The 16,838-nt window shown below is 37.1% G+C and overlaps 1 protein-coding gene across 11 annotated transcripts in view; it reads right to left on the reverse strand.

Annotated features, from left to right (window-relative positions):
• Positions 1-16,838, reverse strand: part of DMD (dystrophin) — a 1,161,005-nt gene that overhangs the window by 201,272 nt on the left and 942,895 nt on the right. The window lies entirely within an intron of this gene.

Raw genomic sequence — 16,838 nt, forward strand, 5'->3', positions numbered from 1 at the left:
CCAGGTATGAATGTCCTTGAAAATTTGTATTTTATTTAAAGTCTGAATGTTGCTAGCTTCAACTTCCATCTGTGATACTCCATTTTTGTTTACTTGAATGAAGAATACCCTATTACCAAATTTCTTTCCTTCCATGTATACATTTGGAGATATTATTTAACCTAGGTTAATTATAACAATGCTGATGTAAACAGCAGAAACAACATGTAAGAAAGGATAAAATTCACAGGAAAAAAGTTATCTTTTAATGCCTGTATATTTCTAAGGTCCTCCTACATTTAATAAACAATAAATCTATTATTGGATGAAAGAATTACATGCACTACCCATTGATCAAAGTTCTTAGTTTTCAGAGTAGAGATGGAAACATCAAACTTACAAACTTGTTCCTTTTCCTTGGCAAGAGCATGTGCCATGAAACATGTGGAATAACTATTCCCAGTAGGAAGCTGTCAAATCTATGCCCTCTTGGTGTTTTACCACACATACTCTCATAGCAATATATAAGACAAATTGAAGGAAAAAAACCTTTCCACATTTTTCTTGAGTTTAGAAAATGTGTCTTATAGTCTACACATTTTATTTATTTCTCTAGAGAGAAATTTCTTTCTCTAATTCTGAAAATAAAAGCAAACCCCATCCTTTTTTATTTCAGAATACCACATAGTATCACAAAATACCTGGATGGTTGAGTGGGCAATGAACATGAAAAGTGAAGTATTTTTATCAAAAGCTTAATATTCAAGACTGAGTTTTCCTTGTTCCAAATTACTAGTGTATACTGCACTGTTTCTAATGCTCCCAAAAGCAGTTTACTGCAGCTATGCAGGAAGCCTACACCAGCAAAGGAGCAAGGCAACAACAATGATATTTTCTCCATTTAGGTCGGTGCATTTCAGAGCCTTTCTTTGTGACACTTACAGATCCCAAGAGAAGCAGAGAACATATAAGAAAAAGATCTATATACCTTTTATTTGTTTTCTGAAGTAAATAAATCCACATTTTAAAAACACAATTATTCTTTTTCTCGACAACAGTAAAGCAGGAAGAGTTATTTATTCTCAAAAATTGCCAAAGCATTTGCAAAAGCATGCTGCCATTACATGTCATACCAAGAAGCATAGCATATAGACTAAACATATATTATTTATTTCACTTTCATATTTTCCAATGTGTTCAAACACATGAAAAGACTACAGAGGATAAAAAAATCAATCCTGGTGTAATTCTACTGAGTTACAGTTCGAGTGTATGCTGCACTTTTGCTGTAGTTGTTATTACTGAGACCGTGCTGAAAAAAAGATCGGCTAGCTTCTCTTAAGAAAAAGAGCAGAGGGCAAAATGAAAAGCATCTTTTTGATCACAAGTTACTTAGAGTGAGCTGAACTGCTTGGAAAGAGCTGCAGCTCCATTAGGTGCTGAGTGAAGTCCTCCATTATTAAGAGGAACCACACAGTTAGATGACAAAAGGCACCATAATATTTGTTTGTAAAAACTGAACTGAACATGTGTTAGAGGTTTCTACACATTTAAAAATGGGCGCTTACATTATTTTATTATATAGAATAAGTGTACAACTAAGAACTAGGGTGATAGAGAGACGAAATGCATTTTGCCTTGAGGAAAACAATCTTGTTGGGCAAAACAGGGTGAGGAAAGTTGCTCTGGCAGTTTCACTTTTGTCCTGAGCTCTTGCAACCACCACACATGATTTCAGAGAAGTATACTAAGGTGGTAAGTGAGCACACCCAGTGCTGCCAAAAAGCTAGGGGATGGGTGTATTTCTCACTTGGACAATTCAGTTGTTCCCCCTTGGAATTCCTGCTCCCATTCTCCACGGAACCACAACTCCTCACTGACCTAATTCTTTCGGTAGGCAGAAGAAATTCACCTGTAGCTTCATGGGTTTTATTTTACACAGAGCCCTGCTAAGCACAGCTGAGCTGTTGCTGTGAAACCCAATGCACCCAAAGCTCTGCCAGCTTCCACCCAGCACAGCTAGTCCTGCAAGAATTCCATGTGGTTTGAGGTACCTCAGCAGAAACAACTAATCAGTCTCAATATCCTTCATATCCCACATGCAATATATAGACATGACATATAAAGGACATGACACGTGTCAAAATCTGCCATTATTTTGGCGATACACCAGAGAGGGGTTGATAGTCTGGAAGTAAAATGAAGCCCTAGGAAGAAGGAATTTGTTCTATTTCTTGGATATAGGTTAGTCATGGAAAACATGGAAATCAATGCAGCGCAGATGACTAAACATTTATCTTTGATACAAGGTAGAAAAAGTTCATTACGCAATAAGTTAAAGAAATTAAAGGACCCTAGCTCTCCTCTATTTTCACCTCTTTAAAGCACATCTTAGCAGTCGAGCAATTGGATTTCAAATTAATTATCCCACTTGATTTCATTTAATTACATCTTAACTCCTCTAAATTTCTGATTCTGCCTAAAGCATAAACTCCGTGTGAGGGTTTAGAGAGTTTGAGACATTTTTTTCAGTGCCCTGGCACACTCCAGCAGCCTTTGGAGGCACAGAAATCCATGCACATGGCACCACTCTCAGGATCACAGCTTATCCTCCTGTCTGCAAGACAGAGGGATAGTTTTGTGAGTGTTACAGTTCTGGACATGTTGAATTAAGGGCACAGCAAATAAAATGCATTTTAAGCACCTGAGTGATAGATTTAGTGCAAGGTGCACTTGATCTGTTTCTTTTGTTTTTGGCAATAGAAAGCAGTTTGCATTAGGCTTTACAGCAGTCTCTCCTTGTGAGCTGGTTGTTACCATTGGAACAGAAAGAAATGTATACTTTTTTTATCTGAAGATGCTATGATTTAGATTAATGATGGAACAAATCAGTGAAGCACTTCTGCTGGTTTGCAAGGCATTTCTGGTCCCTTGGAAGTTCTCTCTTTTAAATGTTCTTTTAAAAACTGGTTGTTGGATTTGTTTTTTGGGGTTTTTTTCTCTTCTTTGATGCTCCCCATTTCCCCGTCAAGCTTTTAAGTAATTTTCTCTCCCAGTTCATAAGCAAGACTTTTTTTTGATTCTTTAGAATGAGACCATTCACTGAACAATTTACATAATGATAAAAACTTCTCAAATGAGATTTAAAATATAATTAAAGGGCAGACTTAGTGAGTTAAAAGCATTGTTGTGAAATGGCTATACATCACCATGCCAAGAAGCCTCCTATTCAGCTAGCCCATGGCATGACCCCAATTCCAGTCTGGTATGATTACATCTCTGAGTTTCATGCTAATGACTTGATTAAAAAGAACGATAAAAAGGTCTTTTCCATTGTGAAGATAAGCTTATGAATATAATTAAGGCATTTCTGGTTCCCCAACACATTTTTCAAGATAAAAAAGGGTAAGAGTTAGTCCTCTAGAAGAGAATCAAGTGCTGATGAATGGAAGCCAAAGTATAACTTTGCCCTTCAGAAAGCAATCTGTGTAAGTTGCATCTATCATTGTTAGGGTTTAAAATTCTACAAGTCCCAGAATAAAGATGTAACCAAACTTCATATCAAAATGCTACTTTCATCTAACAGAAGACTAAAAAAAGCTTTCTTCAGCAAGTCGGGCCCTGTTTTCAGAAAATATTATTTTTTTAAACGGGCAAAAGCGCCTTAAATTTAGGTTATATTCAGATTGCAAGAGACTTCACGGGGCATCTAAGGATGCAGGAATCTCTTGCTGACAGTAACTGCACATGCAGTGTGGGTTTCTTGGTTTCATTTACATTGGGCTGCCTCAGCTTTGGAATTGTAACTGTTTAAGAGCCCTAACATGATCATTTGAACATATACTTGCCTCTAGTGTGCAGATATTTATTCACAGACCTGACATTTTGCCCATAGCACAAGGTCTTATATTTCCCCCTTGATCATAGTGAAATAATAAATTTTTGAGACCTCTAGCAATTAATTTGTATTCAATTATTAGCTAATTTCATGTGTTTGGAAGGAATTTTTTGACTTCTTGGATGTGTTTTTTGAGGACTGAGAAAACTCCTGCTTTCATTTACACATAATGAAAATATGAATAAATATATAAAATAAAGAAAAAATGTTTAAATAAACAAATCTTTCTGCATTTGTAGTTTCATTTAGGATTTGATCTTTGTCTAGAGAAATATATCCTATTTTGATAATAATTACTTCAATGGAAATTATTATTTTCACTGTCTACTTTTCTTGTCATTATATCTAGGATGGAAACCCTAAACAGAAAGAAACATGGTAATCTGAAGTTACACTAATGAAGAAAAATTCCTTGTAGCCACAGAAATAAAGAACTTTTACTGTGTGATGTAAAATATAAATATGTATTTTACTAACATAGCCTGTACTCTCTTTCGGGCAAGCCAATCCAACAAGACAAACAAAGCACATTTTTCGAGTAGGAGTTGTAAGCGTTCTGTGTGTCACAAAATCAGCCACCTCTACTGAGATGTCTAAGAATGGGCTCAACTATCTGTCCTTGAAATCTGTATTTGAGATTGGAGTGAGTAGGAGGGAAACAGCATAAATGTGCATAGAATCATACACACGACTTTCTGAAAGCAAAACCATAAGGGCCATTACAAACCAGCAGAGTTTTCTAGATTTTAGAAGGAAGTCTGCTCCCTCCAAATATGCATGTCCCAACCCCTGTACTTCACTGAATGTCTGATCCCACTCCACCTGCACATGCTGTCAGCACACTCACCCTGTCAATCTTTAGGCAACATTTCTGCAGCAAAATAATTATGCTGTTACTTTCAGTATGTCTAATTTTTCTTCTCTTCTCTTTCCAGAGATCAAACAGTAACAGCACAAAGAGCATCCTCCTCTACAGGAACATTTATTTGCACTTAGTTACTCATGCAAGATGATGCAAATGAGTAAAGTCCTGTTGCATAGTTTGCAGAGCATTTACCTCTCTTAGTTCTGCTGACATTCTAGTACTTCAAATTAATACTGACTTCCTTTTACAACACACAGCTGGAAAAGTTGAAATACATAACTATCTCTAGTCTGGAGGAAAAAAGAAACTCATGAAAGACAAAAGGACAGGGTTTTTTTTTTTTTTATTCTTTTACCAACCAATAGTGAAAAATATCTGATATCTGTTAATTATAAATTACCTTTCCTAGAAGAAAAATTATTTGTATATAAAGAACTGTATATTTGTCTCACAGTACACCAACATGTAACAACAAGCTATCTCATGTTTTAGCACCTATGATGCACATCCATACATTCGTCCTTCCCTAAATACTTGAACATATACAATCCTCTTTCAGATCCTTTTGAAACAAAAATTGAAGGCATTTTATACTTAAAAGAAATTATTTCTGTTCAAAGCATTATCCTAATTTATTCTGTTACAAATAATTTTTGCAATCTTCTTTTCTTTTAAAAAAATATATCCTGACATTTTAAGTTTTTGTGGGTAACATTGTTGATGTCTGAAGAAAAAGAATTGGTACACCAGTTTCATAACACGATTCTCAATTAAATAAAGAAATATAAAATCTTTTTAAAAGAGAACAACCCAAAACCAAAAGCAGAAATTAGAGGCCTCATATGTTACACATCATTAAAACTGGATCAAGCAGAACAATAACTATTATGGTTTTAGGACTCCTTTTAGAAGGAGTTTTTAATGTTCTGTTGGTGATTAGGTTTCAGTTAGGAATTTATACTACTTCAGGTGTTCTTCTCTTTGAGCATGCAAGATTCACTGCAATTAACTGTTCTTAATCAAGGACAGGTTAATTGGTGGGCATTATGCAAGAGGCAATGTGGGAAAAGCTCCAGTGCTTCTGCTCGGGCAGCATAAAGGGCAAATGAACACTTCCTCTTGATTTTCAGTGGAAATCCAGGTCATGCTAGTGTGGCCTCAGGATCTTCTGACATCCTAGGCTTTCAGCACGAGATGCCAGTGAAGTTACAACGGAGAGAAAGCTGCTGTGCAGCAGTCAAGTGTTATCAAAGTCACTTCGACAACTGGCGTTGGCTGTTCCTGTCACAACAGAAGAGAATTCACCAAGTGTTGGTCGGTTTACTCACTAACATGACCTGGGCTTAAACTGCCACAAGGAAAGTTGCTTTTATCTCACTACTGATGTTTTAACTGGAAGCCTGCTCAGTGTGAGGGGCAGCACGTGTTTAAACACTCAGCGAGAAGCCAACGGGCCAAAGCTACCACTTATGGCCTCTCCCTGTGGAAATGGACTCCCTTCTAAATGCAACAGAGGCTCGGGCAGCCCTGAAGAGCTGCTGCCAAGAGGGCTGGCACAGCAATAGAAGGAGCAGTCAGGCTCAGGACCAGGGTGGCTGCAGAGAGGAGCTGCCACCAAGTGCAGGGTCCTGTGGGGAAGGTGATGCCACCACCTCCCTCCGTGGGCTTTCCCTGCTAACCCTGAAACCCCAAATCCTCAGCCTGCTCGACCACAGCACCAGGGCTTCCACTTTAAACCCATACTCTGTCAGTACCCCAAACTCAACAGCTGAAATTAAAATGGGTAAAATGAATTAAATTAATTAAAATGGGTCAAATGAATTAAATTAATTAAAATGTTGACTTGCTGTTGCTACCCTGCCCTCTGAGGTGTTCAAGCATTCTGAGTGTTGCTGCACTGGAGAGGAATTTGACAGAAAGGTCCATCCTCATTAGTTTTCAGCTCTAAGAAGTTCCACAGCTTTATGTTTTTCTCAATAAGCTAAACCACACCAGAATCATGTTCTGCATGATTTATTTTAGGTGCTTTAATAATGTATGTTGACTGTCTTGAAATAAGGAAATAACTGGCAAAAGTTCAGAACCTGAAAAAAGAATTAATTTTTAACAATATCTTTCAAAATAGCAACTTTATCATACTGATTGGTCTCTCTGTGGCAGTCTAACCATGTTTTGCTGCAGCCAGAATTCAAAAGCAAAATTGAACAGAACTCCTGCATCAAGGGGTCTCTGAATAAGATTTACATTCTGAAAATAATTGTTTGGTTTTTTCTTGGATTTACTAGCAAGTTGCATGTACTCCCACAGTAAATACAGTGTAAGGTTAAAATGGCAAATATCACTGAAAAAAATAATGATATCACCAGCAAAGTCTGACATGAGATAAACTTGTGTCTTAGCATATTTTTTAGGAGACAAGTTACTTGGGGGTGAAAACTAACTTCTGTTCATGTTTTTCAGTTTGACATTAAAAAAACCAATTAAGTTGAATCACTGAGTTTCTCAAAACCACCAATTGAAATCAAATACCCTTGTTCCTTCTATCTTCCTTTCATTCTAGTAAAAGAGAAATAATTCTACTATCATAATAAAGCCTAAATTATTTTATTTCAGAAGTCATACTGGTCAAGTCACATTAGTGTTTTCATCTAGATCCAGATAAGAAAACCAGCTCCAAGACTCAAAGGCAAGAAGGTAAGAAAAGTGAAATGCATTTTTTTAAACTTAAAGTATACCTGGTAGTAATGAAGGAACAGAGGTGAGCATATAGTAATGGAGGTAATAGAGCAAATAGATATGAAATTAAACAAACAAAGAAACAAAAAACACCCTTCCCATCTAGAATCAGACTTTTTAAACTTAAAGCTTAGACATGCTCTCAGAAGACAGAATTCACTCTGTCAGTAGGTCACTATATCAGGCAGATCTTAAATACTGCAGGAAATTCATATGCTCCTACTTAGGTTCCTGTAGAGATCAAATATGCCTCTTCACCTGCTGTCACTCCAAAGTACTCCATCCAGTCCCAGGTTTGTATCCTGGAATTGCTTTTATGGCTCTTCGGTCAAGATTACTTATCAAACACTTTATAAATTGCTGATACAGGACACTGCAAGTGCTTGACTTCACTGCTGATCACATCAAAGTCACTCTCATATCCAGAAGTTTTGGATCTGTCTTTTCCATTGGTCTCAATGATACACTAAATGTGACACAAACACGTGGCTGAGAGATACTTCTTCAGAAATGAGTTCATAAAATAACCTAAGGTCTCGCATATACATAAAATTCAGGAATACACTTGGAAGCAGAGCCCAAGTAGCTCAGAAAGCTGAAGACTTTGCTCAAACATGTAGTCCAGCCACATTAGTTATACCACCCAAAGCTAAAAAATGTGCTGAAGAACACTGCACAGTACCACAGGCAATCTCAGAAATGACACTGTCAAAAACAACATATCAGACTGCAACAAACAAGAGCTGACTGTCAGTTTATTGTTCATAATAAATGCTAACTCCTTCTCAAGACACAAAGTTGTATTTTTATGGAAACGAAAATTAAATGGAAAGGACGCTTATTGTGGAAACCAGGCTTGCCATAACTGTTTTACTCCCACAGTAGCTTTAGCTGCAATTGTATATTCAAGAGGCTTCTGAATGGCATTTGTGTGACACACCCAGAGATACCAACAACACCTGCTTTTGTATGAACCCTGCTGACAGGAGGCAGGAGAAGCAGGAGAAGTTCAGTTTAGACAGAACTGCTGCCATCTGAAAATGGTCCTCCCAGGTTCTCTTCAGATTCAACCAGAACAAAACCAACACACATTAATAACAAACAAACAAGCCCTATACTTAAATGAATTCTGAAAAAACGTGTTGTTCATGCACACTGTGATGGGTTGACCCTTTCTGGGCGCCAGGTGCCCTCCTCAGCTGGCCGTGGGTGAGAAGATAAAACAAAAGGCTCGTGGATGAAGGTAAGGACAGGGAGAGATCACTCACCAGTTACCATCATGGGTAAAACAGACTTGGAAAGGGAAAATTAGTTTAATTTATTATCAGTCTAATCAAATTAGGATAATAGGACATAAATTCAGCTCTTAAGACATATTCCTCCCACTCGTTCATAAAATCATAAAATGGCTTGGGTTGGAAGAGAGCTTTGGAGACCACCTAGTCCAACCCTTCCTCGATGAGCAGGGGCATCTTCAACTACATGAGGATGCCCAGAGCATCCTGAACATTTCCAGGCATGGAGCTTCCAATACCTTTCAGGGCAACCTTTCCCAGTGTTTTAACACCCTCATTGTAAAAGATTCTTCCTTATCTCCAAACTAAATTAACCCTTATGGAAGCCACTTTATAACTCCCCTGCTGCCAAAACCTGGCCACATAAACCCAATACACACACTCGTCAGTTCTCACATCTGTGTGTATCAAGCTCAGAGCAAGAGGCATCACTTTTATGAAAGAAAAACCCTACTTTACATTCCCTTGGGATTAACACCAACTATTTCTACTCTGCATATCAAGCAACTCTGTAACTTCCTTCATCTTGCACTCACAGCGATTACAGTTTTCACAAAGTTGTCAGTTGCAATATATCATGTTCTGATTTTTAGAAAACTGTAAATTCTAATACCCACTAATTCAAAATACTGTCATACCTAAAAAAAGTGAATGAAGAAAAATGTGAGGAAATTGTAACAGGGGTTTTTGAGTCACTGTGTGGTATGTGAGTGATCACAGAGGGATAGTTTCTACCTTTGTGTCAGGGAGTACAGTTTGCTCACAGAAGCAAACCCAGAAGTTACATGTTCCCAATGGAAATAAGATCTCTTTTTCCTATAATCCTCTTTGAAGTATCATTATTGCTTTCATGAGAAAATTAAAAAGACCTGTGTATGGATTTTAAGCCCAGAAAGCTAAGCACAAAAGAAGAGACATGATATGTTTTGTATCTTTGAAAAAAAAAAGATACATTGCCTATCTTATTGGAAGTGGTATAAAATAATTCCTATAACAATTATATGCTGATATCTGCATATGAATTCCTAATAACAGGAATTCCAGGCCAGAGGTGAGGGAAGAGACAGAGAGAAAGAGAGAGAGACTAGGTAAAAATATAACTTATATCCATAAGTAGTTAATGAAATTTCATACCCAGTGGAATGTGCATAAGAAATCCCTCAGGTTTAAAAGATGAAATTAGGCAAACTATGGCTGAAAAAGGATGAATGTAATATTCCTCAAGGCACTCATAGCAATAGTCAGTGTTACACTATTCAGTGTAATGCCACTTATTATCTTCTATCTACACCTATTTGACATATAATCAATGTTGTGTAGAAAGAATTCTCATGGCATAGACCTATTCATAACTGACAGTAATGTCACTATTCAGTAAATACTCACTGAACAAGAGATAATAATGCACCTGCATCGTGCACTCATTCAGTGGTTGGTCTCATTGAGATTAAAACTTCCTTTCAGATACACTGTTTTTATCTGAAATGCCTATTGTGGTAAACTGAAATTCAGCTCATTAACATTTGTACAAAAACCTCTGTACAGAAAAGCTTATGCTCCTCTCTTAACTGTGAGAAAACTTCGTGACTGACCAACCTCATAAGAGAGGAGCTTCCTAGAAAAGGCAACTTTCTTATTTATCTCACCTCCATTACCAAAGTACTTTCTATAAAATTAAGGAAAAAAAAACTTGTTCTGAAATTCAAGTTAGAGAATTTGCCTGTAATCTTCAAACAGCTTCTATACATCGGACTTGGTAATAAAAAAAATTCAGAATTCTCTTTCCACATCAGTGAGTTTTCTGGAAAAAAAAAAACAAAAATGTTTCACACACAGTGCTTCATAATCTAACAGCACCACTAAATGAAATACTGATGCTCAGTTTCCCACTGGAGCTTTGTGTTCCCTTTGCAATCTTGCTGAAAGCCTGAAAACCAAACACTGACACTCAGAGTTCTGATGCCTGTTATTCAGCAATTGCATCTGTTTGCCCAGGGCACACGCAAGTGAGGACAGACATGAGTTGCTGCTTAAACAATATCTCAAGAGAATGGAGCCTCACAGAAACAAAATGAAATAAAATAGTCTGTAGGAGGAAATTTTAGGAGCTGATGAAAAAGGAAATATGGCAAACCTTTTACATTTCCTCTTTGTACATTCATTTACTTGCCAAAGGACATACTTGGTATGCAGAAGTTATCATAGATTAAAGGAAATGAAAAAAAAAAATACAACCAAGGAATGACTTTACAATTCATATATTTGCATATTTAAAAAAACCTAAAAACCAAAAAAAACAACAGCAAACCAAAACAGGCAAAAGGAAAGGCTTTTTTATAAGCAAAGGTACGATCATCAGGAAATAGAATAACACCATCATCCTTCAAATATATCCATACACATGCCACAGCAACCATCTGCCAAAATGGTCTTGCTGTCACAGTTAATTCCAAGAATCAGACACACAGTCTGTTCAGCACAACTCCAAGCTCTATGCAGATGGGATGTGAGCTTTGAAGCACAGCCTGCACTGATTTACCAACAACAGCAGGTGATCCCTAAGACCTGAAGACGGCATCCCAAACTAAGGAATAGAAAAGTAACCATTGCCCAGGATTAGCTTTCTATCAATCAGTGCTGCTTTAATCTCTGTTGCGAAAACTATAAAATCAGAAGGATTAAGGGTCTGCTCAAAGGGATACATGAGCAGGAAGGAAAATGTTTGATGGGCACTAAACAGTCAAGCCAAGCTTCTGTAGCAAAAAGAGAGCTCCTTGAAGGAACTGTGGAACTGGATGGAACAACTTTCCCCTGCTGTTCAAAGCAGTCCCTCAAGGACTAAATCTCTCTGACAAACTCCCCCCAACACAAAAGGCTTGCTTTAGAAGAGAGGCAGTACTCTGCCTGCTATTGCAATGTGTCTCATTCTACCTTTGTAGTGATTCCAAAACTCGAGCTCTCCCTGGATGTGCAGCTGTAAGCTGCCTGTTACAGAGGAGAACACCGTCAGGACCTGTGCAAGTCATCCTTCAGGTCTCCTGCAGCGAGTGCCAGCTTAAACCAAGGCGATCCCTTTTATCCCTGGATAACCCAGAAAAGTCTTGGGTCTAATTCCTTTAAAATAGAAAATAGACTTCTATAAATTCCATTGCAGGTCCTCTCAAAACAGGGACAATAAACACTTTAGTCTACTGTACATTTATTGTTCTGTATAATCTGACTTTGCGTGTCATCTTTTTTTAAAGAGTATAATTAGTCTAAATACGATTTCTCAGTTATTAAATGTCAACATTTTTGTGTGACTGCATTCCCTAAAAGTCATGGGGAAATATATACAGCAATTGGAATGTTGCAGTTACAGTATTAGAATGATTTCTGGCAATGAGTGGTAAAACCTCAGCAACTTTGTTTCAAGAAAAATCTAGACTTTTGAAATTCCCTTTGATTTGGAATTAACCTAAGGCATTTTACTTTTAGCTCCTTCCTGAAAATTACAAAGAGCACCCTGACAGCTAGCAAGTCAAAAGCTCAGTTATAGCCTGTATAAAAAGCCAAGATTCATGCAGATCTTTCTTTTAAAAAAGTTAATTAAAATTACTACTACTCTTTTTTACAAGCTGAGACTTAAATGAAGGAATTTGAAGTTATTACTGATTGCTAGGATATAAAAAGAAGACCAAAAGAACAACACAAAATGCAACCCAAAACGAAGAGAGGGAAATTACTAGACTACTGTGTAGTATTCAGTTCTTTTGAACTGACTCTTTTGGGGCACCTCAGACCTGGAAATTACTGTTCTCTGAGTTTCATTTGAAGTTATACTTGAAAATCCCACCCAGAATAAAATAGGAACATTTTTTGAACGACTGACTTGGAGTGATGCCTTAAGTTTTAGCTTTCATATTTTCCAGATTCTGTACTGCATTAGTGTGACTCTGAGCTACATAGAGAGTGTTAGCAAGTTCTCTTCACAGTTTAGTCAGACAAAGAAATCCTTTTCCAGCCTGAGGACCAAAGAACCACTGCAGCTCCTGGCCCAAAAAGTACAAAAAAAAATGGAGAATTGAGTAGAGCAGTCTGGGAGGATGGGACTTCAAAACCTGAAGCTGTTATTGGACAATGAACCCCAAAATGCAAATAGACCAAAACTTATAAAAGTGTGAAAACTCGTGACCTGGAGTCCATCTTGGTCCATCTTGGGTGGAACCATGGCCAGGCTCTTGTACTGCCCAAGGTGCATTCTTTGAAGGCCTCTTAATAAATACCTACTTTATTCCTTTAACACTGTCTAGCCTCTGTTCTAGGCAGCCTCTCAAGGCATCAGGAGAGGGAACATAATTCAAATTTCCTTCAATAGTAATTGCTGAAAAAAAATCAGAAGAATGCTTTAGAAAAGTTTATTCTTTACGACTTTTCATCTTTTACAAACCAAATAAACAGCAAGAGACAGTGATTTGTTTCATTTGTGAGATCTCTTTTCACCTGTGATTGAAAAAAAAAGTTAAAATTACTACTAATATGTAAATTGCCACTGAAGTTACATGTCCTTATAACAGAGGTCTGAACTTGAAATATTTAATGATTAAGACCAGCATCGTGTTGGGCTCACAGCATTCATTAGTCATTAATAAAATTTTCTGGAATTGATAAAAACAGAAAATGAAGATCACTGAGGATGTTACATCAGAAAAATAACACTTCCATTTTACCAGCATGCCTCCCTGCAACTGCTCATGAAGAGAAGTTTGGCTATCCCTGTCTCACCAAAAAAAAGGAAAATTTCTTTCAGAAAGATGCAAACACAAATAGTAATGGGTATTGTTGGGCTTTTTAGTTAGTTAGCTTGTTTTATTTCTGATAAGTTGCAGTGAAGATGTCCTTAAGTCTCTTTGCTCAGTGATTTTCCAATAATTTCCTAAGGAAACATAAGTGAGAAGGAAAATAATTTCTACCTTAATGAGCTCTCAAGCATAGGTTCTGAGATAGGCAGAGCTATTTTGTCCTTTGTACCACTGGTTTGTGTTTTTTTTCCACTAAGGTAAAGTCCCAGGGTTGGAGTTCTGGGCTGGAGAACTCCAGGCTGCTCAGGAGGGACAGGTAGGGCAGGCCAGGTGGAGGTGTCACACCTCAGGTCATGTGAGGGACAGGTGGCTGCACACTCCTGCAGTGAGTAATGATGTGCACAGTCCCTGGGCCAGGATTAGGTGGCTGGAAAACAAAGATGTTGTACTGGATGTCTACTGTTTCTACAGGAATGGAGGAGAAGAAGAAGAAAGATAGATAGATTAGAACTAATGAAGGAATAAAGCATAACACTGAAACATCCAAATGGGCTCCTTTGGACAATATAATCCACAGCCCAGCACACCAGTAAACTCACACCAGAGAGAAAGGCAAAAATCAAATTAGATAAAGCTTGTGATGTGCCAGCACAGCATAAAACAGCCAGAATAATTCTAGGCTATAAGCAAACAATTGCCACCTTTATAGAAAGAGGAATTATTTACAGCTTGGTAAGACCTTGTCTGGTAATTTGTTCCTGATATTTAACTTCTTTTTGTTTCACAACAGAACCACTAAGCTCCTACTGACCTCTTGTTTCACTGTGAACAACTTTTCTTCCATCTTCTTGCTTCACCCTTCAAACTTCAGTGGACAGCTGTTTCTTTTGTGGACCTTTCTATACAAAGTGGCAAGGGCTGATTGAAGTAAAAAGTCTACAAGCCAGCTTTAATCAAACAGCAGTGCATGTTCCTGTCTTCAGAAATGGGATACTCACTGTGTTCTTTTTAATTGCCAATTCTGTAACTGTCAAATAACCAATTTTGTCTTGTCAAGTTTTGATCTTTTAAAAGCCTACCACTATTAATCCTACATTTTTTACACACTTGCTCAGACCACTTTGTTTGCCACTGTTCAATAGCAGTTACACACTTAAATAGCACAGCAGAAACTAATTTTTCTTTGTCTTTGTATCTCTTTGGGGACGGAATTAAAAAAATAATTAGGAAAACAGAAAATTAATTAAATATATTTTAGTCAGGATAGTTGAAGAGAGAAGGGCTTTACGAGAAACTGCATTTGTTATCAATCTTTGAGGTTTGTCCTCTATGGAGAAGATCTATATTCAAGATAAAAAAAAAAATACTAAATGCATATAAACCCCCCAAAAAACCCCAGTAAGGTTGCAGATATGGAGGTCAGAACATAAATAACTTAGCTTACGTGATTGTCTACAGCAGGCTTAGCTTTATATGGCAAGGATATAAAGAAATGATTCCTTACAAGGCATTCATCTTTGTACATCTGGGGCCCTGCAGCTTTGTGTTCTTTTCCAACAACCTCGAAGAGTTAAATCTGTGTCTTTTTGTTAAATCTGTGCATGCAAAAGTACTGATGACAAAAGAGGTAGCAGGATGGACTTCTAACTCTGCACAGCAGGAGTGGGTTCTTAAGCTTAAAAAAAAGGAAATGAAAAAGGCAACCAACTGTCTTTTTTAATTACTAACATGTACTAGCTTCAGCAACAATTTTAATCTTAGACTTGCTTTTGGACTTTTTCTTCCCTGCAGTACTTGGCAGCTTATTGGAAATGCAAGATTTATTTTAAACTTCATTAAAATGTTCAAAAGAACATTTAGCGTTAATGTTTAATCTGAGCAATCTTCCCGAAGACCATTTGGAATATTTATTTTCTTGTACAAAATAGACAAATCCATATAGTTTCTAACACTACAGCTGACAGGTAGAAAAAAATAGTAACAAGAACATTAACTTTTAGCAAGTACAATTTTTAAAATATATGTGTATGGAAATAAATTTAAGAAAGCCTTGTACAGATGGGAGAAGAAAGCTTTCTACTTTTTAAATGTCCAGTGTGATGTGTTCCTGCCTTGAGTGACAGGGTTTCATCTTGTTCGTTCTTCTAAATTTGGGTTATTTATGTTCCTATTTTATTTTTTTCACAATATGAAAAATATGAACAATATGAAAACAATATGAACTTTTTCACATGTTTTAATTATTTTAAAGTAAAGCTCTGAAAACTATCCTGGGCCTAATCCTGAGCATAAAATTTACTTCCTTAAGTAATATTTAAGATCAGGTGATTGTTATAACTGATTTGAAAGGTGTTTCTTTAATTTAGGGTTCCAGTTCACCACCAGCAGCAATTTATACTCTGGCAACTTCAAAATTGCATGTTGGAAGTAAGTAGGTACACTGCTTTAAGATTTATCAATAAACTCTTCCACATATAGCATAAAAAATATTATATTTGCTTTCTTCCTCTAGCAAATTCATAATTTGACTCACTTAAAAAAATGACACACATTAAAAAAACATTATTTTATATATTTTACTTGAGTCTTCTACCTGCAATGCATAAAGTACTCTACCATTGTTCATGCTCCTGACCATTATTAAGATATATTAGTCACACATTTGTTGTCCTCACTTTAGCAAAACTCAACACTGATAGCTACTCACATCAGTCTGGGCTTTGCCTTCCATATTTTTTCATATCTAGTTTCATTACTTTAATGCTTTAATGGTTTGGGTTGCAAGGGGACCTTGAGGATAATCTAGTTCCAACCCTGTTCCTGTGGGGTCTTGGACAATTCTTTGACAAATTTTCAGAACTTTTGTTTCTCCTAAACTTCCTAATCCACAAAACCCCATCATATAGCAATCATCTGTATGAATACCACATTCCAAATTTTTATTCTTGTAGCTACCTCTGTCATACAGTCCATATGCAATGGACACCAAGTCATAATCTGCTGCAGTTTCAGCCTCTCAAGAGATGAGCTGCATCCCTTGATTTCCACACATCTTTAAAAGGATAACCTTTATATGCCTACAAATGGATGTCATTCCAAAGTGCAGCCTCTCTCATATATTCTCAAATGGAAACTCCCTCTCTGATATTTGAGCTGCTTCAAAGCCTACACCAGGAGTTTTGCTATTCAGGCACGTATCTCTGGGTTCAACGGAGCTTCTCAACCACCACAGTTCTCCCAAGAACCCTTCCAATGGTAGCAGTCCCTTCATGTCCTGTGAAGCC

The sequence above is a fragment of the Motacilla alba genome, chromosome 1 (genome assembly GCF_015832195.1).
Source record: "Motacilla alba alba isolate MOTALB_02 chromosome 1, Motacilla_alba_V1.0_pri, whole genome shotgun sequence".
Classification (NCBI taxonomy): Eukaryota; Metazoa; Chordata; class Aves; order Passeriformes; family Motacillidae; genus Motacilla; species Motacilla alba.